General features: G+C 45.6%; 1 pseudogene; it reads right to left on the reverse strand.

Annotated features, from left to right (window-relative positions):
- Positions 1–5,079: 5,079 nt before the first annotated feature.
- LOC141075924 (uncharacterized) overlaps positions 5,080–25,689 on the reverse strand; it is a 294,351-nt pseudogene continuing 273,741 nt past the window's right edge.

The following is a 25,689-nucleotide window of genomic DNA, read 5'->3' on the forward strand; positions in this document are numbered from 1 at the left end:
GGGATTGAAGGTGGCTGTCACGGCCCCGGGTTCCACTTACCTTGTTGCACGCGCTTCCTGACATGTCCCCACGCCCGGCCTCCGGCTCCCTCGGCGTCGGGCGCCTGCGCACTGCCTCCCTCCTGGTGCGCAGCCCCCTGGGTAGTATGACACGCTGGCCCCGCCTCCAACATGGCGGCACCCAGTGCTACTTATGCCCGGCGTCTGGACAGGTAAGACGCCTGTTCTACTAATGCGGTGACGCTGTCTCATAGCAGCGTTCTCTGTGTTACAGGCCCCTTCTACCCTGCCTCTGTCTGTGCAGTGTCCCTGGTCTTAAGTACCTCTATTCTTGCCTCTGCCTTCGCTGTGTGCTGTATCTTCAGTTCCCTCTCCCTTTGCCTCCACCTGCGCTGCCTCCGACAGCTCTCCCTCTGCACTCTTGCTATACGGTACCCTCTGTTGGTCCTTACTCCTTCCCTGTCCTGCTCCTTCCATCCTCCCGTTTTGTGTTTTATCAGTACTTCTGCTTTTGCAGCCTCCAGCTATTGCCACCCGCTGTGCTCCGGTCCTGCGCTCTGCCTGTTCTCCACGGCCTCTGTGTTCCCCTGGGCTCCCTGTACGGATTTGCCTGTGCCTCCTCTCCTGTCTAAGCCCAGTCGTCCCTTTGGTTCCGGCTGTCGCGGTTCTATCCCCTGGGGGTCTACCCCTAACACTCCCTGTATAGGGGGTGGTTCTCACCTGGACGCTCGCCCTTAGGGGCTCTGTAGCCGTGACCCAGAGGGTCCACTTCCGGGTTGTCTCTGCATTCCTCTTGCTACAGCAACCGTAACAGGTTGCTGATCCCGCTGGAGCCACGGCTGCCCAAAAAGATTTGGTTTTCCTTCAGGAAAACCAGATGCGTTGATGTCCTTTATGAAAACTATGGACTCGCGTCTTTCCGCTCTCCAATCCTCTGACCATGGTAACGCTGCCCAGTTGGCTGGCTTACAGCAAGAATTGGCGCAGCAGCGTGATACCCAGTCACATATCCTCAGCTATATGGCTTCAGTAGATGGTCGGTTGCTTGCCTTGCAGTCGGCCGCCTCTGCTCCTCCTGCTGCGGGTTCCCATCCTCCTCCGCAGTTGGCCAAACCACCCCGGTATAGCGGTGACGCCAAATTATGCCGGGGTTTTCTAAATCAGTGCAGTCTTCATTTTGAATTACTGCCCCAGCAGTACCCCACAGACCGAGCCAAAGTGGCCTTCATCATCTCTCACCTAGAGGGGGACGCTCTGGCTTGGGTCAATCCCCTCTGGGAGCGTGATGACCCTGTGGTTTCCCAGTTATCTGTATTTATGGACACTTTCCGTCGGGTTTTTGACGAATTGGGTCGATTAGCCTCCACCACTGAGGCTTTGTTTAGCCTCTGCCAAGGTTCCCTAACCGTGGGCCAGTACGCCATACAGTTCAGGACCCTGTCCGCCGACTTAGGTTGGAATAGCGAGGCGTTGGTGGACGCTTTCTGGCGAGGTCTCTCGAGTCATATTAAAGATGAGCTCGCTGGTCGTGATACCCCTACAGCTCTGGAGGATTTGATTTCCCTGGCCACACGGATAGATCTCCAGTTTCAGGAACGGGCCAGGGAGAGAAGGGTTTCTTGTCCTTTATCTTCTCTTTGCAGACCACCCAGTTCCCGACCCAGGATCCTCTTCTCTGCCTCTGCTCCCTAACCTATGCAGGTGGACTGCCTGAAGCTCTCTGACCAGCGTTGTAGGGAGAGAACCCTCCAGGGTCTTTGTTTCTACTGCGGTAGCGGCTCCCATTTGCTCCAAACTTGTCCTGACCGTCCAGAAAACTCCTCCGCCTAGGCCAGGTGAGAGAGGCCTTCCTGGGTGTTTGTGATACCTCTCTACCCCTCACTTTGTCTGTCCTCTTGCATGTTGATGGGAAGCGGGCTTCTCTGGTGGCCTATGTGGACTCGGGTGCCGCCGGAAATTTTATTAGGCTTGAGGAGGTCAACAAATTTTCTGTTCCTGTGAGGCCCTTAGAGAACCCTCAAAGTCTCACTTCCGTAGATGGTCGACCCCTGCTAGAGACAGTTACCCATGTCACTCATGAGGTAGAGTTGCAGGTAGGAGCCCTGCACAAGGAGAAAATTATGTTTTATGTCTTGGCAGGTCTTTCCCATCCAATCCTACTCGGTCTCCGGGCTCCACGAGCCCACCTTAGATTGGCATAGCGGCAACGTCTTGCGCTGGGGGGGTCTTTTCAGGCTCAGTGCCTGCTGCCGCTGCATCCCATGGGTACCCCTCTTCCTTCTCCTGTTCTCTTCGGATTACCGTCGGCTTATAGTGCCTTTGTGGATGTTTTTGATAAGAAACATCTAGTCAGTATAGTCTAGATTATAGTCTAGAGATTATACAGTCTAGTGTGCATGGGGAGTGTGTCATCACAGACACTTGGATGAGTAAGCATGGCCAAGGGGGTTACATCTCGCTGACTGGGCACTGGGTGACTCTACTGGCTGTGGGGACAGGTACTGCTCCACAAGTCTTGGAATCCCCAAGGCTTGCAGGACAAACCTCTACATTTAACACTTCCTCCACTGCTTTTGCCTCCTCTATCACTTTTAGGGCCTCCACCTGTGCCCTCAACCTCTGCCTTAATGAGACACGCGTTCCAAGTGCGGAGCAGATCCCCACCACCTCCGTACTGCACAGCCAGGGCTCTCTGCAATCAGGCAGTCTTAAAATTGATATGTCTTGGAGATTGCAGTCATACAGCTGAAGAGTTGTGGACAGTTCTCCAGGCTCAGTTTGATCAATGGCTGTCTCCGCTGAACCTGCATGCAGGGAAGGTGATAAGGGTGCAAACTTGGTGGCGGCCCTACGGCAAGGCAAGCCCACACACGTGCCTTGCATGGCTCATGTCCTCAACTTGGTGGTATAGCGTATTCTCCACCACTATTCTGGCCTGGGTGAACTGCTCAAGAAGGCACGTAAGCTGTGTTCTCATTTCTGCCATTCACACCCCTCTCCTCATCGACTTGCAGTGGAATTCCACTCTGCACGATGGAGCGACTGTGGCAGCAGCAACAAGTCCTGACGCAGTATGTCATGTCATATAGCCTGGGCCAACGCCGTATGGACCTGGCGCATGTCACATTTACAGAGTGCGCACAGATTAAGTACTTCTGCACCCTTCTGCACAGTTTAAAAATGGCTACTGAGATAGTTATCACTGATGCCTCCATCATCAGCATCACTATTCTGGTCATCTATATGCTGGAGAAGACATTGAATAGCCTGCGGGAAGAGATGGTGGTCCCAGAAGAAGAGGAGGAAGCAGAGGAGGATGCAGAAGGGATAATACTGTCTCTAAGTTCAAGACTGTCGCAACACAAGTGGGTGCCAAGGGAGGGTGGATTACTGTGATCGAGGGGGGGTGATAACAGACAAGCTGTTATGGAAGGTGCAAGATCCGAGGAACAAATGGAGGAGAAAGAGGTGATGGGCGAGTAACTGTCAGATGAAGAGGATAATACTCCCCTCTCTGTTATTCGTGGTTGGTGGGATGGGACGGAGGAAACGAGCCTCATTGTTACCCAGTCACCAACACAGCATGGGCTTGGACCTCATGGTAGAGCCCTACATATGAGAGCCTTCTTGCTGCACTATATGCAACATGATGCCTGTATAGTTATGATTAGGAATAATGCTGACTACTGGGTTGCCACTTTATTAGATCCACGTTATAAAACCAAATTTTGCCACATGATCCCTGCCCTAGAAAGGGAACAGCGAATGCTGGAGTATTGAAACACGCTTTTACACAACCTTAAGAGAGCTTTTCCCTAAGACAGCAGTGAAGCACACAGTTCGAATCGCGGTTGTTGACTTCCAACCTCCGGACCATCAATTCTTCAACGCCAAAATATTAGCAGCAGCAGCATTGGTGGAAGTAGAAGAAGCAATTTTTGTGAGTCCTTTGACACTTTTTTAGGCCAACGCATGACGTGGGTTACTTGCTTACATATTTTGGCCAAAATATTAACTAATACCTCTCATATTTTTTATATGTGTTTTTTGCACTTTATTTTTCAGGGTGCAGTTGGGCCCATTCAGTCTTGTAAACTGTGGTGTCTGTTCACATGGGATGCATTTGGATGGCGCTAGGCAGCCCGCCTGATCTAATAGTATGGGTGTAACTAATAGGCTGTTAGCCTGGATGATGTGCATTCCCATTGTGTGAACAGCGGAGCATACAAGTCTTCATTGTGCATTAATATACCAAGCAACCGCCCCCTCCATACACTGGTAGGTTGTGAGCGGTTGTCTCATCGGTATTCTTGCACCTGTGTTGCCGCCATCTTAACTATATGGGCTCACTCACCCTGATAGTGCATTTGTTTGGAGGTCTGGGCAGGTCGGCATCTCTGCTTTTTGCTGTTTTTGAACATTTGACATTTGCCTGAATTTTTATATCTACACATGATTTACACAAATTATATTTTCTTGTGGTAACTCTATACTATTTAACATTAGAATCTGTGTATTTCTGTAATTATTTGTATGTATACATGATTGATTACCACTTCTGTCTCTGTAAAAACAATCCCCTTTAACCCCTTTCTGACATCGGGTGTAAATGTATGCTGATGTCGGACTCCCTCCTTTTGATGCGGGATCTGGCGCTGAGCCCACATCTTTTCTCGCACATGATGGGCCAGAAATCCCGCACATCGGTGACCCTGTCACGTGATCACGAGTCACCGATAGGTTGGCATGACAACCAGAGGTCTCCAGCAGACCTCTATGGTTGTCACTGCCGGATCCTATGAGCTCTGCCCAGTGGTTGGCGCTCATAGCAAGTGAGCAACTCTGCTACATGCAGGTGATCTGATCATTGCCTGCATGTAGCAGAGCTGATCGGGTTATAGCAGCTTCTAGCCTCCCATTGAGACTATTGAAGCATGCCTGTGGAGACATGGGGTGGTCAGCGCGCACCCCGGTCCGCTGGCCGAAACAACATGGATCAGGGATCATCCCACCGAACGCAGGCTCTCCCTTTAACATGGGCATAACGCTACTCAGACAACACACACACAGTGAGGGTAATGCAGTGTGGCAATGCTTTATTGTACCACAAAACAGGCAGATAACACATAGAACAGTCCCAGCAAAATACCCAACAGAGTGCACATTACAGAGTCTCACCCTTCCGCTGATTTGCTCCAGGGGTTGCTACCCCACCTGTGGCACGCACAGAGAGGAGGTAACGACAAGTGTAGGAAGATGACAATCCATTCAGTCCATACAAGCTAAAAAAAGGCCAGTTGATCCGAGGATCACAACCTGGCTTCTCCAAACGTATCCATGGTTCAGCGATGGTGAATGGAGCAGATCTGTATTCTTCCAACCAAGGCTGAAAACCCCTAGGTTGTTTCCTGTAGAATGATAGATCCATGTCCCTCGTGATGTAAAAACTATACGAAGTATAAAGTTTGAAGTCTGGGATCTGCCGATATGTGGCTAGTTTTCTGTTTCAGATAACATGATTTTAATTTTTTTTTGTCCAGTCGCGCTTGAATATAGATCAATATTAAATAGTCACCTGATGACGCCTTTGGTGAGGACAATGAAACCCATAGAAATAAGAGGCTTGGAGAGTGAGTGTGTATACATCACCTCACCCTATATACTGAGATGTTGGGTATATGTTTTTTTCTATTAGTCACCTTCTGACTAACCTGCAGGGGGTGAATTATGGGTATAGTTTTACATTTGGAATTAATAAAGTTTAGTTTTATCCTATTTTCAGCATACAGGAGGAATGACAAGAGACAACCCATTTAAGAAAGTTCAATTTTGGTTAAAACTATTCCAACATTATGAACATAAAAAAGGCTTCTCCCCTATGTGACGCTTCTGATGTTTATTAACAGCTGATTTCCAAGTAAAATATTGACTATATTAAGAAAATCAAAAAGGCTTCTCCTCTGTGTAACTGCTCTGATGTCTAACAAGAAGCGCTTTCCAGTTAAAATATTTCCCACATTCTGAACAGGATAAAGGCTTCTCCCCTGTGTAAGTTCTCTGTTGAGGTGGCTCAGTCGCTAGCACTGCAGCCTTGTAGTGCTGTAGTCCTGGGTTCAACTCCCATCTAGGACAACATCTGCAAGGAGTTTGTATGTTCTCCCCGTGTTTGCGTGGGTTTCCTCCCACATTCAAAAGACATACTGATAGGGAATTTACATTGTGAGCCCCATTGGTGCCAGTGATGATAATGTGTGCAAACTGTAAAGGGCTGCGGAATAGGTTAGTGCTATATAAAAAGAAAGATTATTATTAGTAGTAAGATTCCATTTCTGTTAAAACATTTCCCACATTATGAACAGGAAAAATGGCTTCTCTGATGTGATCAAGATTTATTTTCAATTAAACAAGAAAGAAGTTTCTCCCCTGTGTGAGTTATTTGGTGTGGAACAAGACTCCCTTTCTGGTTAAAAATTATTCCACATCCTGAACATGAAAAAGGCTTCTCCCCTGGTGAGTTCTCTGGTGCCTAACACAATCTGATTTATTGCAAAAACATTTCCCACATTCTGAACATGAAAAAGGCTTCTCCCCTGTGTGAGTTCTCTGGTGGGTAACAAAATTTGATTTGTACGGAAAATATTTCCCGCATTCTGAACATGAAAAAGGTTTCTCCCCTGTGTGTGTTCTCTGGTGATTAACAAAATGTGATTTATGTGCAAAATATTTCCCACATTCTGAACAGGAAAAAGGCTTCTCCCCTGTGTGAGTTTTATGGTGATTAACCAAATCTGATTTATGGTTAAAACATTTCCCACATTCTGAACAGGAAAAAGGATTCTCCCCTGTGTGAGTTCTATGGTGATAAACCAATTGTGATTTCCAGTTAAAACATTTCCCACATTCTGAACAGGAAAAAGGCTTCTCCCCTGTGTGAGTTCTTTGGTGTCTAACAAATTGTGATTTAAGTGCAAAACATTTCCCACATTCTGAACAGGAAAAAGGCTTTTCCCCTGTGTGAGTTCTATGGTGATTAACCAAATCTGATTTCTGGTTAAAACATTTCCCACATTCTGAACAGGAAAAAGGCTTCTCCCCTGTGTGAGCTCTACGGTGATTAACCAAATCTGATTTCTGGTTAAAACATTTCCCACATTCAGAACAGGAAAAAGGCTTCTCCCCTGTGTGAGTTCTATGGTGATTAACCAAATTTGATTTCCGGTTAAAACATTTCCCACATTCTGAACAGGAAAAAGGCTTCTCCCCTGTGTGAGTTCTTTGGTGTCTAACAAATTGTGATTTAAGTGCAAAACATTTCCCACATTCTGAACAGGAAAAAGGCTTTTCCCCTGTGTGAGTTCTATGGTGATTAACCAAATCTGATTTCTGGTTAAAACATTTCCCACATTCTGAACAGGAAAAAGGCTTTTCCCCTGTGTGAGTTCTATGGTGATTAACCAAATCTGATTTCTGGTTAAAACATTTCCCACATTCAGAACAGGAAAAAGGCTTCTCCTCTGTGTGAGTTCTATGGTGATTAACCAAATTTGATTTCCGGTTAAAACATTTCCCACATTCAGAACAGGAAAAAGGCTTCTCCCCTGTGTGAGTTCTCTGGTGAGTAACAAAATGTGATTTCTGTATAAAACATTTCCCACATTCTGAACAGGAAAAAGGCTTCTCCCCTGTGTGAGTTCTATGGTGATTAACAAAATTTGATTTCCGGTTAAAACATTTCCCACATTCTGAACAGGAAAAAGGCTTCTCTCCTGTGTGAGTTCTCTGGTGAGTAACAAAATGTGATCTCTGTATAAAACATTTCCCACATTCTGAACAGGAAAAAGGCTTCTCCCCTGTGTGAGTTCTATGGTGATTAACCAAATCTGATTTCTGTATAAAACATTTCCCACATTCTGAACAGGAAAAAGGCTTCTCCCCTGTGTGAGTTCTATGGTGATAAACCAAATCTGATTTCCATGTAAAACACTTCCCACATTCTGAACATGAGAATGACTTCTCTGCTTTAGTAGCAGTTTGTTTTTTATTGCCTTTTTTGTGACATTGCTTTCCCTTATTACTCAGTAATGAATCAGAAGATGGGACCTGTTTCATAAGATCAGATGACAAATCTTTGCTATGAATGGATGATGATATATCTGGAGTAATAGCAATCACTTCAGTTGTATCTTGTAGGATCTCAAGATCATCAGATTTAAAAATTGAAGATGTCAACTGTCCCTCTGATCTCCTGGTACAGTCATCTGCTAAGATAAAAAAACAATTATTATTTATTACTAAAATATCCTTTAGTTTTATATTTTTGAACATTTCTACTTAAATTGTCCATAAAAATGGCAAGCTATGTAAAAGCTTTAATTATTTACCAAGACAATGACAGTTCACAGTGTAATAGAAAACCTTGTTGGATGAGCCAGTAGTGTGCGGTGTTCAACTGTTTGTTCATTCTGCCTCCCAAATATCGAATACAAAGAAACCAATCAATGTTATGTAGGCGAAAATAATACCAATTCTCATCTCACAAAAAACAAGTCCCCACTCAGGTCCATCATCTGTCATTGGAAAAACAGAGGTTCCCACACTAATAGTGGCTCAAAGGCTGTTGAAAAGCAACAGAGTTTCTATAAACCAATCCAGCAAAATCCGCTCTCACTTCGGAGTCTTGCAGTGTGCGCAAACAACATTTAGGATCCCTGTACTTAGCAATATTATAGTGAGAAGAATCCACTTAATTTGCGGTGTCTCCTGGAGCACAATCTGGGCACTATGTGCTGGGTAATAAAATGGCAAATGTGTAATTTTCACTCCAACATCCACTGCATGTTAATTTCCGGAAAGTTGCTGTGGAGTCAAATTATTCACTCCTCCTACACACATGGTCAAAATTGTTGGTACCCGTTGTTTAATGAAACCCACAATGGTCACAGAAATAACTTTAATCTTACAAAAGTAATAATAATTAAAAAATCTATGAAAATGAACAACTGAAAGTCAGACATTGCTTTTCAGCCATGCTTCCACAAAATTAAAAAAAAAATAAAACTCATGAAATAGGCCTGGACAGAAATGATTGTACCCTTAACTAAAATATTTTATTGCACAACCTTTGGAGGCAATTGTTGAAATAAAATGATTCCTGTAGCTGTCAATGAGACTTCTGCTCCTCTCGACAGGTATTTTGGCCCACTCTTCAAGAGAAACTACTTCAGTTGTCTCATGTTTGAAGGTTGCCTTTTCCAGACGGCATGTTTCAGCTCTTTCCAAAGATGCTCATTAGGATTTAGGTCAGGGCTCATAGAAGGCCACTTCAGAATAGTCCAATATTTTCCTCTCAGCCATTCTTGCCTGTTTTTAGCTGTGTATTGTGTGTCATTATCCTGTTGCAAGACCCATGACCTGCGACTGAGACCAAGCTTTCTGACATTGGGCAGCACATTTCTCTCTAGAATCCCTTGATAGTCTTGAGATTTCATTGTACGATGGAGATTCTAGACACCCTGTGCCAGATGCAGCAAAGCAGCCCCAGAACGTAACAGAGTCTCCTCCATGTTTCACAGTAGGGACAGTGTTCTTTTTGTGATATGCCTCATTTTTCCATCTGAGAACATAGAGCTGACGTGCCTTGCCAGAAAGTTCCATTTTTGTCTCATCTGTCCATAGGACATTCTCCCAGAGGCTTTGCAGCTTGTCAACATGTAGTTTAGCAAATTCCAGTCTGATTTTTTTTCAACAATGGTGTCCTCCTTGGTCGTCTCCCATGAAGTCCACTTTGGCTCATAGAACGACGGATGGTGTGATCTGACACTGATGTTCCTTGAGCTTCAAGTTCACCTTTAATCTGTTTACAAGTTTTTCTGGGCTCTTTTGTTACTATTCATATTATCCGTCTCTTTGATTTGTCATCAATTTTCCTCCTGCGGCCACGTCCAGGGAGGTTGGGTACAGTCCTATGGATATTAAATTTCTGAATAATATGTGCAACTTTAGTCACAAGAACATGAAGCTGCTTGGAGATGGTCTTATAACTTTTACCTGTAACATGTTTGTCTATAATTTTCTTTCTAATCTCCTGAGACAACTCTTTCCTTCGCTTCCTCTGGTCCATGTTGAGTGTGATACACACCATGTCACCACACAGCACAGTGAGTATCTGTAGCCTCTATACAGGCCACTCACTGATTCCAGGATTGTAGACACCTGTGATGCTAATTAGTGGACACACCGCGATTTACACATTCTGTGGAAGCCTGGTTGAAAAGCAATGTCTGACTTTCATTTGTTCATTTTCATAGATTTTTTATTTATTATTACTTTTGTGAGATTCAAGTTATTTCTGTGACCATTGTGGATTTTTCTGTCATTAAACGAGGGGTAACAACAATTTTGACCCCGTGTGTATAGATTACAACCCTCAGGGAATTAATTTATAAAATGGAATCACTTTATGGGGATTTTGACTATTCTGGTTTTCTGTCATTTAGTTATATTAGGGCTTCTGCATATGGTGTGTCCAATCTCATCTGGGATCTGTTCCTGCTGTCCAGCTGGAGTAATCTGCTTCCTACTTCAGCCAATTGGATAGTACCACACCCTACTAAAGCGCAAAGCACATGGCCGGAATCTGCCAGATACAGCGCTGTTCTCCTCTGGTTCAGTCCTCTGTGCTCAGCTTGCGGATTGTGTATTTATCCCCTGTTGTGACCGTGGCCCGTTTACTGACTACTCTTGTGTCTTCTGGTTCTGTATTCTGTCCTTCTGGTTCTGACCCAGCTACCTGACTATTCTTCTTGCCATCTAACACTACAGAATAGCAAGTCCAAGCCTAGGGGTCCCAGTGTAAGTCCAGATCCATGTAAGGGTGTTAAAGGGCGATGAGCAAGGCAATCCCTGGGATATGGAAAGCAGAGAAGATAGAGCCAAGAAAGCTCAAAAGATGTCCACCATGAACAGCCAGGTGACCATGAACAGTGCTCCCAATACATTGTGTCTGCAAACTATTCCAGCTAGATCTGCATTCAAATAGCTAAATGGCGCTCCTTCCCTTCTGAACACTGCCATGTGCCCAGACAGTAGTGTACAACCGTATGTAGGGTATAGTGCGAAGCTGGAAAATAATTTGTAAGATCCATCTGTTTTCTATTATCCTTTGTGAAGAATTCCAAACTTACCACCACATAAAGTGACACACGTCAGATATTAATAATGGGGCCTGATTAAGAACACAAAACTGGCTGCGGGAAGAGGTTAAATCAGAGGATTTTGGACACTACTGTAATCAAACACTGTGACTATAGACAATAACATCTACTGAAATGATCAAACTCCTCAGTCTCCATCAGTAATAAATGAGCAGCTAGTGGTGAAACCTCTCTGGTGTAATTAGAGTATGGGGCTCGGTGACCTCACAATCTAAACTATCGTAAGCTCCAATATTTTCTGTCAGATGAGTTTCATGAAGAAATATTACACATTTAAAGAGAACTGTGTATAATAGTACAGAGCTGAGATGTCTTAAAGGGAACCTGTCAGCAGGATTGTGCTCAGTAACCTACAGACACTGTCAGGTCGGCGCCGTTATACTGATTACAATGATACCTGGTGATGAAATCCGTCTTATGGTTGTTGTATAATCTGTATTTGTAGTTTTCAGTTAATGATATTCTCGTGCTCGGGGGCGGGGCTGTGGGCGGGGCTTTGTTGTGCTCTGATTACATATTCATCTGTATTAGCTTATGACAGGTCGCTGACCCCTCACTGTGAAAATGAGGGGCAATACCCCGAAACAGCTGTCTGTGGATGGATACCATGTTTTGGCATAGGTGGTTTCCTTCATTGGAGACTGCCCTTCCCGTGGTTGTTCCTTCCCGGGGAAAGACCTGGCTAGTCATTGCTTGCGTTGAGAAACATGTGATGGTGTCTCCGCGGCTTCTGTTTTGCATGTTTTGCATATTTCCCATAAGGGATGGGGGCAGTGCTCTAGAATCACTGCGTTGAGAAACACGTGATGGTGTCTCTGCAGTGTTGGATGTTGATCTCCATGAGTTCATTCATCCTCATTTTCACAGTCTTTTACTAGGCATTGCTCCTACCAGCCAGTTTCCTACTCCACACTGATGAGGGGCAATACCCCGAAACAGCTGTCTGTGGATGGATACCATGTTTTGGCATAGGTGGTTTCCTTCATTGGAGACTGCCCTTCCCGTGGTTGTTCCTTCCGGGGAAAGACCTGGCTGGTCATTGCTGACCCCTCACTGACCTGCCCCGCATTATTACATAATGCATATAATAGCATTGATATTATTGTTGATAATGCCTATAATATTGTGGCTATTGTGAGGCTTAGAAAAATTACATCCAGCAAAATGACACCAGTGGCGCCTGCGCAGTAGCCTCTATCTCTTACGTATAGATACTACTGCGCAGGCGCCGACATTGCCAGTGACATTTTGCTAGATGTAATACAGATGAATATGTAATTAGAGCACCACATAAAGCACATATTTTTCTAAAAGTGATTTTCTATCTTGTCAGCACATTCTATGTATGCTGTCAGTTGGCTTTATAGTTACAGATCTGGGCAGGTAACGGTTAGCGTCTCCTAATGTGAAGGAGAGAATGGCTACTGAAATCAATTATTAAACCTTATATAAGTCAGTTCGGATATGGTGTACCAAGATGGCGTCTGTGTCTTTCAGACAACACCCTGGAAGGAATCCTTGGAATGCAGAAGCTGAGATACTGGATACCATATATGGAAGTGAAGCTGAAATGGACCTATCATAGACTGACACTGGCTACTCAGAAGATTGTGTGACACCCATCTCCTGTCTCTCTGTCTTGAGAATAAACTTCAGTTGTGTGCAAGCCTTTGCTGAGAAAGGAGTAGACATCTAACTCTGCGTTCGGTATGACTCTTTAAGCGTGCACTCGGCCTATGTTGGGTCAGTACAAGCAATCATATTGATCATGCCTTAAGGGATCACCCTCACACTAATCCCAGGGGGGGTGGATCCTCCAGGTCGTAAGTTCTATAGAAAAGGGCTTTCAATGCCCAAAGTCATTTGAACAGTTTTGGGTGGATGATAATGTTGTGGTCTAGACGCAAAATGGTGATCATGGTAATACGGCCGGACTACACCACCGATAAAGCAGCCACAGCCGGTGACTGAGAGGAATCTGTGACTTCTCTGCATTCGGTGGTTACTACTCACCTGGGTAGTCATATGTGGGAATCTCCTCTTTACACCACTCATCACCCCTCACATATGTCTCTGTAGTATTAATATGGGTCAGATCTTCACCCTGAAACAAATATTGTAAAAGTCACCGACAGATGGAGAAGTCCCATCTATGACCAGCTCTAATCCTGCCATCTCCACCGCTCTCATTACACAAGTATTAAACATATAATACTGGTGGATAAAACAAGACGGAGCACAAGACCTTCACAGCCGTCTACACATCATAGGGGAGATCTCCTGACACCTTCTCTCCATCTACCTGATGATCCTGAGGAGCACTGGGATCTTCTTGGTTATAGTCCTGTGGAAGAAGAGGACGGGGACATCTCTCTGGTGTTGTCCTCTTACTGGATAGATCTGGAGGAAACACATACAGGGACTGAATTCATTCTCTACATACAGATAATTATAGGCCGTGTGTATTTAGTCCTGTCTATTACCTGGAGATGTGAGGTGCTGGGGAACCTCCATTATGACGTCCTTGTATAGATCTCTGTGTCCTTCTAAATACTCCCACTCCTCCATGGAGAAATAGACAGCGACATCCTGACACCTTATAGGAACCTGACACATACAATGATACCGTCATCCCCCCGATCCCTTCATAGCGTTATTGTATAATGTCCCAGCATTCCCAGCAGTGTCACCTCTCCAGCCAGCAGCTCAATCATCTTGTAGATGAGTTCTAGGATCTTCTGGTCATTGATGTCCTCATGGATCAGGGGGTGAGGTGGAGACCCCGTGATTGGGCTCAGGGGTCTTCCACATCCCTCAGACACAGGGTCCTGACAGCGATCACTAGAGGTCTTCTTCACCACTGTGTAATCCTGGTTATGGAGAGACACATTAATAAATCTCACTACAGACATTTTCAGAGTCCTCACCTCTCCAGTTCTGTCCATCTGTTATTCCCATAGATAAGAATGATGTAATTTGACGTCATCAGACTTTCTCACCTCTCCAGTGAGATGGAAGAGGATCTCTAGGGTGAGGTGTAACATCCTCTCCGCCATCTTTTCTCTGTCCATATCCATCCTTGATGGGTAAATCAGGAAAATTCTCTTCTGTAGAAGATCTTCACTGAGAGGATCCGATATTGTAGAGACCTGAATGAGAAGAAGATGATCCGATGTAACATCATAAGAATTCTGTGTAATAATACACTTACTGGAGATAATAAGGGAAACATATGAGGAGATTTATTATCTTACAGGGTTTAGTTTTCTTCCCTGACATCTACTAATAAAACCTATATATTTAGGCCACAGACAACAAGCAGCTTCCTCCTCGGAGTCGGCAGCTGAACACGTTCCTCATAGACTCATCTTCCATAACGCTAATTCTCGTCTCATTACCGACACTGGAATCGGCATTAGCAATACTGCAGGAGATATTCATTACACGCGACATGGGAAATAACTCCTTCATGATGAGGACGACATCTTCATCTTCTACTGCGGCTCTAGAGACAGATGTGGCCAGAGTCGGTCACTGCCTCCATCCCCGCCGGCCGTCTATATGAATGTTTCCCGTCTTCCCCGCACTGGAATCTTCTCGTTAGATCTCAGCTCTGAGTCACACACAGAAGTTTGAGGCTTTTAGAAAAGATTTTTTGTTTCCAAAATCACAACGGACAGAAATGATCTGATCCCAAAGTCTCCATGTACAGTGATTTATGGGGATTATTTCTGGCCTTAGGCTTTCCTATATTACAAGAAAAACTCCAGAAAAAGCCGACATTAAAATGTTTCTAAAGAAAAAGTGGCTCCAACAATTCTTGTAAGAAGAAAAAAATATGCAAAAAGCAGAAGACACATTTTATAATTTTTAACATGTTAAACATTTATTAAAAAGAAATGAATCTTTTTGGTCCCCAGAACATAGATGTACACCGCAGGGACGGCACAGATGAGGCTGCAACAAATCCCTGACAGTTTAACCACTTGCTGCTGTGAAAAGCAAACATGGCATCTAAGAAGGTATGACAGAGTTTGGCTGAATGCCCCCCGCCCCAAGTACTCGATAGTATGGGGCGGCATAGTTACTGCGATACTTACATGCCTAATAATGGGGTCTGGGCTGCAATGTATGAAGGTCTATTAGGCCGGGCCAGAGGCATCGTCCAATAAGTTACCTTATAACGCCCCCATACACATTAGACTAAAGTTCCATGAAAGCACTGATTTCGGGGGGTTTGGCCGACCATATAATGTATTTGGGGGCCTCCCGACAGATGATGTCAGGGCAGAGAAGGATCTGGCATCCTGAATTTCAGAGGATAATCCGTTTGTTCTTCCTGTAGATAATCCTCCGCTGGAGGAGTCTGGAGGCGACTCTCTCATACAGACCACAGGAAAGCTGGAATATTTGTGTGTATGGGGGAGTCGGGAGAGATCGCCGTCTGCCAAATGACCGTTCAGCCAACTCTGATCTCATGTGTATGGGGCCGTTAGTATTACACTGACAGGCAGTGATGATACACGGCACTACAGTAGTACAGGGCATCACCGGAGCCATCAGAGGCTTGTATGTTGTGTGATCGCACTGATCAGAGGGGTTTAAAGAAGGTTTAAAGTGAAAAAAAAATATCACAGCTTCAGCAACAAGAAATATCCATCACTATATGGAAAGCAGAGTCACTGCACAATGTTAGTTACGTCACGTCCATAACTACTTTATTATACTCTGTTATCCTGTACACAGTGGAGTAGATAGAAATCACAGGTCCCACAGCAATAGCTGGAATTGGACCCTTCATCGTAAAGAAAAAAAATCTCTCTATCTATATACACGGTTCAAAAAAATAAAGGGAACACCTAAACAACAGAATATAACTCCAAGTAAATCAAACTTCTGTGAAATCAAACTGTCCACTTAGGAAGCATCACTGATTGACAATCAATTTCACATGCTGTTGTGCAAATGGAATAGACAACAGAAGGAAATTATTGGCAATTATCAAGACACCCTCAATAAAGGAGTGGTTCTGCAGGTGGGGACCACAGACCACATATCGGTACCAATGCTTTCTGGCTGATGTTTTGGTCACTTTTGAATGTTGGTTGTGCTTTCATACTTGTGGTAGCATGAGACGGACTCTACAACCCACACAAGTGGCTCTGGTAGTGCAGCTCATCCAGGATGGCACATCAGTGTGAGCTGTGGCAAGAAGGTTTGCTGTGTCTGTCAGCGTAGTGTCCAGAGGCTGGAGGTGAAACCAGGAGACAGGCCAGTACACCAGGAGATGTGGAGGGGGCCGTGTAAGGGCAACAACCCAGCAGCAGGACCGCTACCTCCACCTTTGTGCAAGGAGGAACCGGAGGAGCACTGCCAGAGCCCTGCAAAATGATCTTCAGCAGGCCACAAATGTTCATGTGTCTGCACAAATGGTTAGAAACTGACTCCATGAGGATGGTCTGAGGTCCCGACGTCCACAGATGGGGGTTGTGCTCACAGCCCAACACCGTACAGGACGCTTGGCATTTGCCACAGATCACCAGGATTGGCAAATTCACCCCTGGCGCCCTGTGCTCTTCACAGATGGAAGCAGGTTCACACTGAGCACATGTGACAGAAGTGACAGAGTCTGGAGACGCCGTGGAGAGCGATCTGCTGCCTGCAACATCCTTCAGCATGACCGGTTTGGCAGTGGTCAGTAATGGTGTGGGGTGGCATTTCTTTGGAGGCCGCACGATGTTGGGCTGTGAGCACAACCCCCATGGAGACACAATTGTGCCTTTACCTGGAGATAAATTCCCAGTGGGGGCAATTTCCAAAATGTAATAACTTAAGTGGGGAATTCAGCTCTTTTCACACTTAAGGGATCTGTATATGGAGTCTACAAACTACAGTGGGGGAAATAAGGATTTGTTACGCTGACAATTTTGGGGCTAAAGTCACATTGTTGTGAGGAAAAAAGTAAAATTGTCATTTTTTCCTTCCACATTGCTTATATTCCTGTCACACTATCCAAATTCAGATATTGTCCTGTCAGAAAGGAGAATACAGGGAGTGAAAGGGTTAATAGGACTCACAGGAAGAACCGGCCCAGAAAGCAGAAGATCCAGGAGTGTCCGCCACATATATGACTGCTCTGTGCACACAGGACCTGTGATGAGGTCACAGGAGGGGAGGAGTCAGGGGTCACATGATCAGGGGCCTCAGTGTGTGCAGGACTCAGTGTGCTGGAGCGCTCCCGATAATCAGCTGCGTGTGTCGCGCTGTGTGATAGTCACAGCACCTGCATGGAGGGCGACACATGCAGCTGATTATCGGGAGCGCTCCAGGGATCCGGGGTCCCGATGCAGCTATTCGGTAAGTGATATTAGCCAATAACAACTTCTCCGACGATATTCGCTCATCTCTAGTAATAACAGCTCAAAGAAATTCACCGAACTTTTCATTAAGTTTAATAGTAAGACCCTATTAAATATTGAGCACCAGCGGGATGAAGCATTGACAGCGGCATGTAAAAGTGTGGACGCCCCGGGTCAAAATGACCGTTATTGTGAGCAGTAGTAAGATGAAGATGAAATGATCTCTAAAAGGCCGAACCTCTAAGATGACACATGGCCTTTGTATTTTAGGCAAAAATAATAATAAAAAATTATATATAGAGAGAGAGACATTTATTACAATTTCATAATTTCAAAAAGGAAAAAGGGGCGATGCAAAACTTTGAGCACCCTGGGAGATTTGTGTAATGAGATAATTTTGACCAAGATTTCACACCTTAATTAGCTTGTTAGGGTTATGGTGAGATCACATGGTGACCAGGAGCTACAGTCTGAGGAAAGGGCTAAAAAGCCTTCACTAGACCCCTGTACAGCTGTATAATGAGGCCCAGGCTTTATAGTGAAGGGACAGGAGTGAGGGCCTGTGCCCAGGAGCTACAGTCTGAGGAAAGGGACAAAAAGCCTTCACTAGACCCCTGTACAGCTGTATAATGAGGCCCAGGCTTTATAGTGAAGGGACAGGAGTGAGGGCCTGTGCCCAGGAGCTACAGTCTGAGGATAGGGCTAAAAAGCCTTCACTAGACCCCTGTACAGCTGTATAATGAGGCCCAGGCTTTATAGTGAAGGGACAGGAGTGAGGGCCTGTGCCCAGGAGCTACAGTCTGAAGAAAGGGCTAAAAAGCCTTCACTAGACCACTGTACAGCTGTATAATGAGGCCCAGGCTTTATAGTGAAGGGACAGGAGTGAGGGCCTGTGCCCAGGAGCTACAGTCTGAGGATAGGGCTAAAAAGCCTTCACTAGACCCCTGTACAGCTGTATAATGAGGCCCAGGCTTTATAGTGAAGGGACAGGAGTGAGAGCCTGATCCCAGGAGCTACAGTCTGAGGAAAGGGCTAAAAAGCCTTCACTAGACCCCTGTACAGCTGTATAATGAGGCCCAGGCTTTATAGTGAAGGGACAGGAGTGAGGGCCTGTGCCCAGGAGCTACAGTCTGAAGAAAGGGCTAAAAAGCCTTCACTAGACCACTGTACAGCTGTATAATGAGGCCCAGGCTTTATAGTGAAGGGACAGGAGTGAGGGCCTGTGCCCAGGAGCTACAGTTTGAGGATAGGGCTAAAAAGCCTTCACTAGACCCCTGTACAGCTGTATAATGAGGCCCAGGCTTTATAGTGAAGGGACAGGAGTGAGGGTCTGTTCCTAGGAGCTACAGTTTGAGGATAGGGCTAAAAAGCCTTCACTAGACCCCTGTACAGCTGTATAATGAGGCCTAGTCTTTATAGTGAAGGGACAGGAGTGAGAGCCTGATCCCAGGAGCTACAGTCTGAGGAAAGGGCTAAAAAGCCTTCACTAGACCCCTGTACAACTGTATAATGAGGCCCAGGCTTTATAGTGAAGGGACAGGAGTGAGGGCCTGTGCCCAGGAGCTACAGTTTGAGGATAGGGCTAAAAAGCCTTCACTAGACCCCTGTACAACTGTATAATGAGGCCCAGGCTTTATAGTGAAGGGACAGGAGTGAGGGCCTGTGCCCAGGAGCTACAGTCTGAAGAAAGGGCTAAAAAGCCTTCACTAGACCACTGTACAGCTGTATAATGAGGCCCAGGCTTTATAGTGAAGGGACAGGAGTGAGGGCCTGTGCCCAGGAGCTACAGTCTGAGGAAAGGGACAAAAAGCCTTCACTAGACCCCTGTACAGCTGTATAATGAGGCCCAGGCTTTATAGTGAAGGGACAGGAGTGAGGGCCTGTGCCCAGGAGCTACAGTCTGAGGATAGGGCTAAAAAGCCTTCACTAGACCCCTGTACAGCTGTATAATGAGGCCCAGGCTTTATAGTGAAGGGACAGGAGTGAGAGCCTGATCCCAGGAGCTACAGTCTGAGGAAAGGGCTAAAAAGCCTTCACTAGACCCCTGTACAGCTGTATAATGAGGCCCAGGCTTTATAGTGAAGGGACAGGAGTGAGGGCCTGTGCCCAGGAGCTACAGTCTGAAGAAAGGGCTAAAAAGCCTTCACTAGACCACTGTACAGCTGTATAATGAGGCCCAGGCTTTATAGTGAAGGGACAGGAGTGAGGGCCTGTGCCCAGGAGCTACAGTCTGAGGATAGGGCTAAAAAGCCTTCACTAGACCCCTGTACAGCTGTATAATGAGGCCCAGGCTTTATAGTGAAGGGACAGGAGTGAGAGCCTGATCCCAGGAGCTACAGTCTGAGGAAAGGGCTAAAAAGCCTTCACTAGACCCCTGTACAGCTGTATAATGAGGCCCAGGCTTTATAGTGAAGGGACAGGAGTGAGGGCCTGTGCCCAGGAGCTACAGTCTGAAGAAAGGGCTAAAAAGCCTTCACTAGACCACTGTACAGCTGTATAATGAGGCCCAGGCTTTATAGTGAAGGGACAGGAGTGAGGGCCTGTGCCCAGGAGCTACAGTTTGAGGATAGGGCTAAAAAGCCTTCACTAGACCCCTGTACAGCTGTATAATGAGGCCCAGGCTTTATAGTGAAGGGACAGGAGTGAGGGTCTGTTCCTAGGAGCTACAGTTTGAGGATAGGGCTAAAAAGCCTTCACTAGACCCCTGTACAGCTGTATAATGAGGCCTAGTCTTTATAGTGAAGGGACAGGAGTGAGAGCCTGATCCCAGGAGCTACAGTCTGAGGAAAGGGCTAAAAAGCCTTCACTAGACCCCTGTACAACTGTATAATGAGGCCCAGGCTTTATAGTGAAGGGACAGGAGTGAGGGCCTGTGCCCAGGAGCTACAGTTTGAGGATAGGGCTAAAAAGCCTTCACTAGACCCCTGTACAACTGTATAATGAGGCCCAGGCTTTATAGTGAAGGGACAGGAGTGAGGGCCTGTGCCCAGGAGCTACAGTCTGAAGAAAGGGCTAAAAAGCCTTCACTAGACCACTGTACAGCTGTATAATGAGGCCCAGGCTTTATAGTGAAGGGACAGGAGTGAGGGCCTGTGCCCAGGAGCTACAGTTTGAGGATAGGGCTAAAAAGCCTTCACTAGACCCCTGTACAGCTGTATAATGAGGCCCAGGCTTTATAGTGAAGGGACAGGAGTGAGGGTCTGTTCCTAGGAGCTACAGTTTGAGGATAGGGCTAAAAAGCCTTCACTAGACCCCTGTACAGCTGTATAATGAGGCCTAGTCTTTATAGTGAAGGGACAGGAGTGAGAGCCTGATCCCAGGAGCTACAGACTGAGGAAAGGGCTAAAAAGCCTTCACTAGACCCCTGTACAGCTGTATAATGAGGCCCAGGCTTTATAGTGAAGGGACAGGAGGGAGAAAAGTGGGGAAAGGAGCCAGAAGAGCCGGACTGCCCATCACTAACCTGCAGAGCCGCACTCCACATATATGGCTGCTCTGTGCACAGGACCTGTGATGAGGTCACAGGAGGGGAGGAGTCAGGGGTCACATGATCTCCGGAGTGCAGACCTCCATGGAGCCTTCTCCTCAGTCAGTGACATTCCCGCCATTATTCGCCCCTCACTACTGGCACAATTACCCCGCGCCGCCTTCTCTACACAGTGTTATGTGTGGAATGTAACGTGTGATTTCTCTGGAGGGAAATAGACCCCACACATGAGGGAATTCTCCCCAGTTACCGGCCATCTACTATATGGCGGCATATGATTGTGCTATCGACTCCACACCAGGAGCTAAAATGCCCACATCTCTAATGTAACCGCTATAAGAGAAGATATAACAAATTTCCCCTAAACTCACACAGCGGAGGAGGCCTCACTTGGAGCAATGTGACTCGCGCACAGAAAATCTATTCCCGGTTCTGTGATAAGTTATCGGCCGACAGGAAGAAGAAAGGTCTGAATTACAGCCCAGACTGGAGGAGAAACTGCAGGAGTGAGAATTGGCCAATCAGCGCTCTTCACCCCTATACTTCTCTACACAAATACAAGATATGAAATGACAATTAGACGCCATTCTCACCACCAGAACGGAGAGGCGCTAACTTGGAGTAAAGCCGCGTTTTATCACCATGCCAATAAGCCTAATAAGATGCCGCTCGTAAGCTCAGAATGAGAGAGTCACTGCATATAATCTCCTCTATAAAAGACCCTAAGGGTCAGATCTCAGCCCACCCCGATGTCATGTATAGCACTTATAATTAGAGTTGAGCGATACCGTCCGATACTTCAAAGTATCGGATCGGAATGGATCGGCCGATCTTTAAAAAAAGTATCGGTATCGCCGATTCCGATACCGGAAGTCCCATTCAAGTCTATGGGACTTCCAGTATCGGAATAAGAAAAACCCTGTTTTTGCCTTGTACAGCCTCTCTGGGGTCTGTACGGGCCTTTCGGGGGGCTGTGCCGGCCTGCCAGGGGGTCTGTGCAGGCTCCGGTGGTCTGTGCCGGCCTGCCGGGGGGCTGTGCAGGCTCCGGTGGGCTGTGCCGGCCTGCCGGGGGGCTGTGCCGGCCTGCCGGGGGGCTATGCAGGCTCCGGGGGGCTGTGCCGGCCTGCCGGGGGGCTGTGCCGGCCTGCCGGTGGTCTGTGCAGGCTCCGGGGGGCTGTGCCGGCCTGCCGGGGGGCTGTGCCGGCCTGCCGGGGGGCTGTGCAGGCTTCGGGGGTCTGTGCAGGCATCGTCCGATGGGACTACAAGTCCCATCGGGCGATGCCTGCTACCATGACAGTGATTGACACATTAGCCAATGATGGGACAGTAGTAGTCCCATCATCCGGCTAATGTGTTGAATGTAAAAAAAAAAATAAAAAAAAAAAATTACATGCTACATACATACAACATGCATACTACATACTACATACATGCTACATTCATACTACATAAATACTACATGCAACATACATACTACATGCATGCTACATACATACATACTACATGCTACATACTACATATATACTACATGCATGCTACATACATACTACATGCTACATACATACTACATATATACTACATGCATGCTACATACATACTACATGCTACATACATACTACATATATACTACATGCATGCTACATACATACTACATGCTACATACATACTACATATATACTACATGCATGCTACATACATACTACATGCTACATACATACCACATACATACTACATGCATGCTACATACATACATACTACATGCTACATACTACATATATACTACATGCATGCTACATACATACTACATGCTACATACATACTACATATATACTACATGCATGCTACATACATACTACATGCTACATACATACTACATATATACTACATGCATGCTACATACATACTACATGCTACATACATACTACATGCTACATATATACTACATATATACTACATGCATGCTACATACATACTACATGCTACATACTACATACTGTATATACTACATGCATGCTACATACTACATGCTACATACATACTACATATATACTACATGCATGCTACATACATACTACATACATACTACATGCATGCTACATACATACTACATGCTACATACATACCACATACATACCACATATATACTACATGCATGCTACATACATACTACATGCTACATACATACTACATATATACTACATGCATTCTACATACATACTACATGCTACATACATACTACATATATACTACATATATACTACATGCATGCTACATACATACTGCATTCTACATGCATGCTACATACATACTACATACATACTACATGCATGCTACATACATACTACATGCTACATACATACCACATACATACTACATATATACTACATGCATGCTACATACATACTGCATGCTACATGCATGCTGCATACATACTACATACATACTACATGCTACATACATACCACATATATACTACATACATACAATACATTCATACAATACATACATAGACATACAGTACATATAACATAGAGTAACATACTTACCAATACTTGTCACATTGTTCCCCGAAGCCATTGTCTTTTCCGGAATAAATATTAACATAACAAACCACAAAAATACTCACCCACGATCCGAAGCAGTCCACGAGTGTGTCCCACAACGATCTTGGGTAGAGAACTGCAGCATCAGATGATGCTGCCGTTCTCTACGGGCTGCAGGAATCCAATGACGGAAGGTAGGTATCCTTCCGCACTGTATTCCTCCGCCACTTAAAAAAAAAAAAGTCCCTAGTCTCACTTTATGCCATTGCTGTGTGGGAATTTCCCACGCAGCAATGGCTTAAAGTGAGACTAGGGACTTTTTTTTTTTTTAAGTGGCGGAGGAATACAGTGCGGAAGGATACCTACCTTCCGTCATTGGATTCCTGCAGCCCGTAGAGAACGGCAGCATCATCTGATGCTGCAGTTCTCTACCCAAGATCGTCGTGGGACACACTCGTGGACTGCTTCGGATCGTGGGTGAGTATTTTTGTGGTTTGTTATGTTAATATTTATTCCGGAAAAGACAATGGCTTCGGGGAACAATGTGACAAGTATTGGTAAGTATGTTACTCTATGTTATATGTACTGTATGTCTATGTATGTATTGTATGAATGTATTGTATGTATGTAGTATATATGTGGTATGTATGTAGCATGTAGTATGTATGTAGTATGTATGTAGCATGCATGTAGCATGCAGTATGTATGTAGCATGCATGTAGTATATATGTAGTATGTAGCATGTAGCATGTAGTATGTATGTAGTATGTATGTAGTATATATGTAGTATGTATGTGGTATGTATGTAGCATGCAGTATGTATGTAGCATGCATGTAGCATGCAGTATGTATGTAGCATGCATGTAGTATATATGTAGTATATATGTAGTATGTATGTAGCATGTAGTATGTATGTAGCATGCATGTAGTATATATGTAGTATGTATGTAGCATGTAGTATGTATGTAGCATGCATGTAGTATATATGTGGTATGTATGTGGTATGTATGTAGCATGTAGTATGTATGTAGCATGCATGTAGTATGTATGTAGTATGTATGTAGCATGCATGTAGTATATATGTAGTATGTATGTAGCATGTAGTATGTAGCATGCATGTAGTATATATGTAGTATGTATGTAGCATGTAGTATGTATGTAGCATGCATGTAGTATATATGTAGTATGTATGTAGCATGTAGTATGTATGTAGTATGTATGTAGTATGTATGTAGTATTTTTTTTTTTTTTTTTTTTTAACATTTAACACATTAGCCGGATGATGGGACTACTACTGTCCCATCATTGGCTAATGTGTCATTCACTGTCATGGTAGCAGGCATCGCCAGATGGGACTTGTTGTCCCATCGGACGATGCTTGCACAGACCCCCGGACATCAGCACAGCCCCCCGGCAGGCCGGCACAGCCCCCCGGCAGGCCGGTACAGACCCCCACAGGGTGCACAGACCACCGGCAGGCCGGCACAGCCCCCCGGAAGGCCGGTACAGACCCCCACAGGGTGCACAGACCACCGGCAGGCCGGCACAGCCCCCCGGCAGGCCGGTACAGACCCCCGGCAGGCCGGTACAGACCCCCACAGGGTGCACAGACCACCGGCAGGCCGGCACAGCCCCCCGGCAGGCCGGCAGAGACCCCCGGAAGGCCCGAAATGACGGCGCATCATGATGCGCACACACCGCGCATCATGATGACGTCAGGCTGTCAATCAACTTTGAACTTCCGATTCCGATGCCGACTTCCGATATTGAAAAAATATCGGAAGTCGGTATCGGAATTCCGATACAGCAAGTATCGGCCGATACCCGATACTTGCGGTATCGGAATGCTCAACACTACTTATAATGAATACTCCCAGAGTTTGTATTCCCCCCACAATCACCCCCCCACTACTGGAGTCATTCCTTCACACACTACATCTACCTAACCTGACTGAGTCCGCGGCACAACAACTCCATTTACACATCTCTGAGGAGGAAATAGTTTCAAGAATCAAAAAACTAAAAAGATGAAAGGCCCCGGGGCCGGATGGTCTTACAGCAATATATTATAAAAAATGCAGCGATGT

The sequence above is a fragment of the Dendrobates tinctorius genome, unplaced genomic scaffold (genome assembly GCF_039654945.1).
Source record: "Dendrobates tinctorius isolate UK_male_01 unplaced genomic scaffold, ASM3965494v1 ptg000380l, whole genome shotgun sequence".
NCBI lineage: Eukaryota > Metazoa > Chordata > Amphibia > Anura > Dendrobatidae > Dendrobates > Dendrobates tinctorius.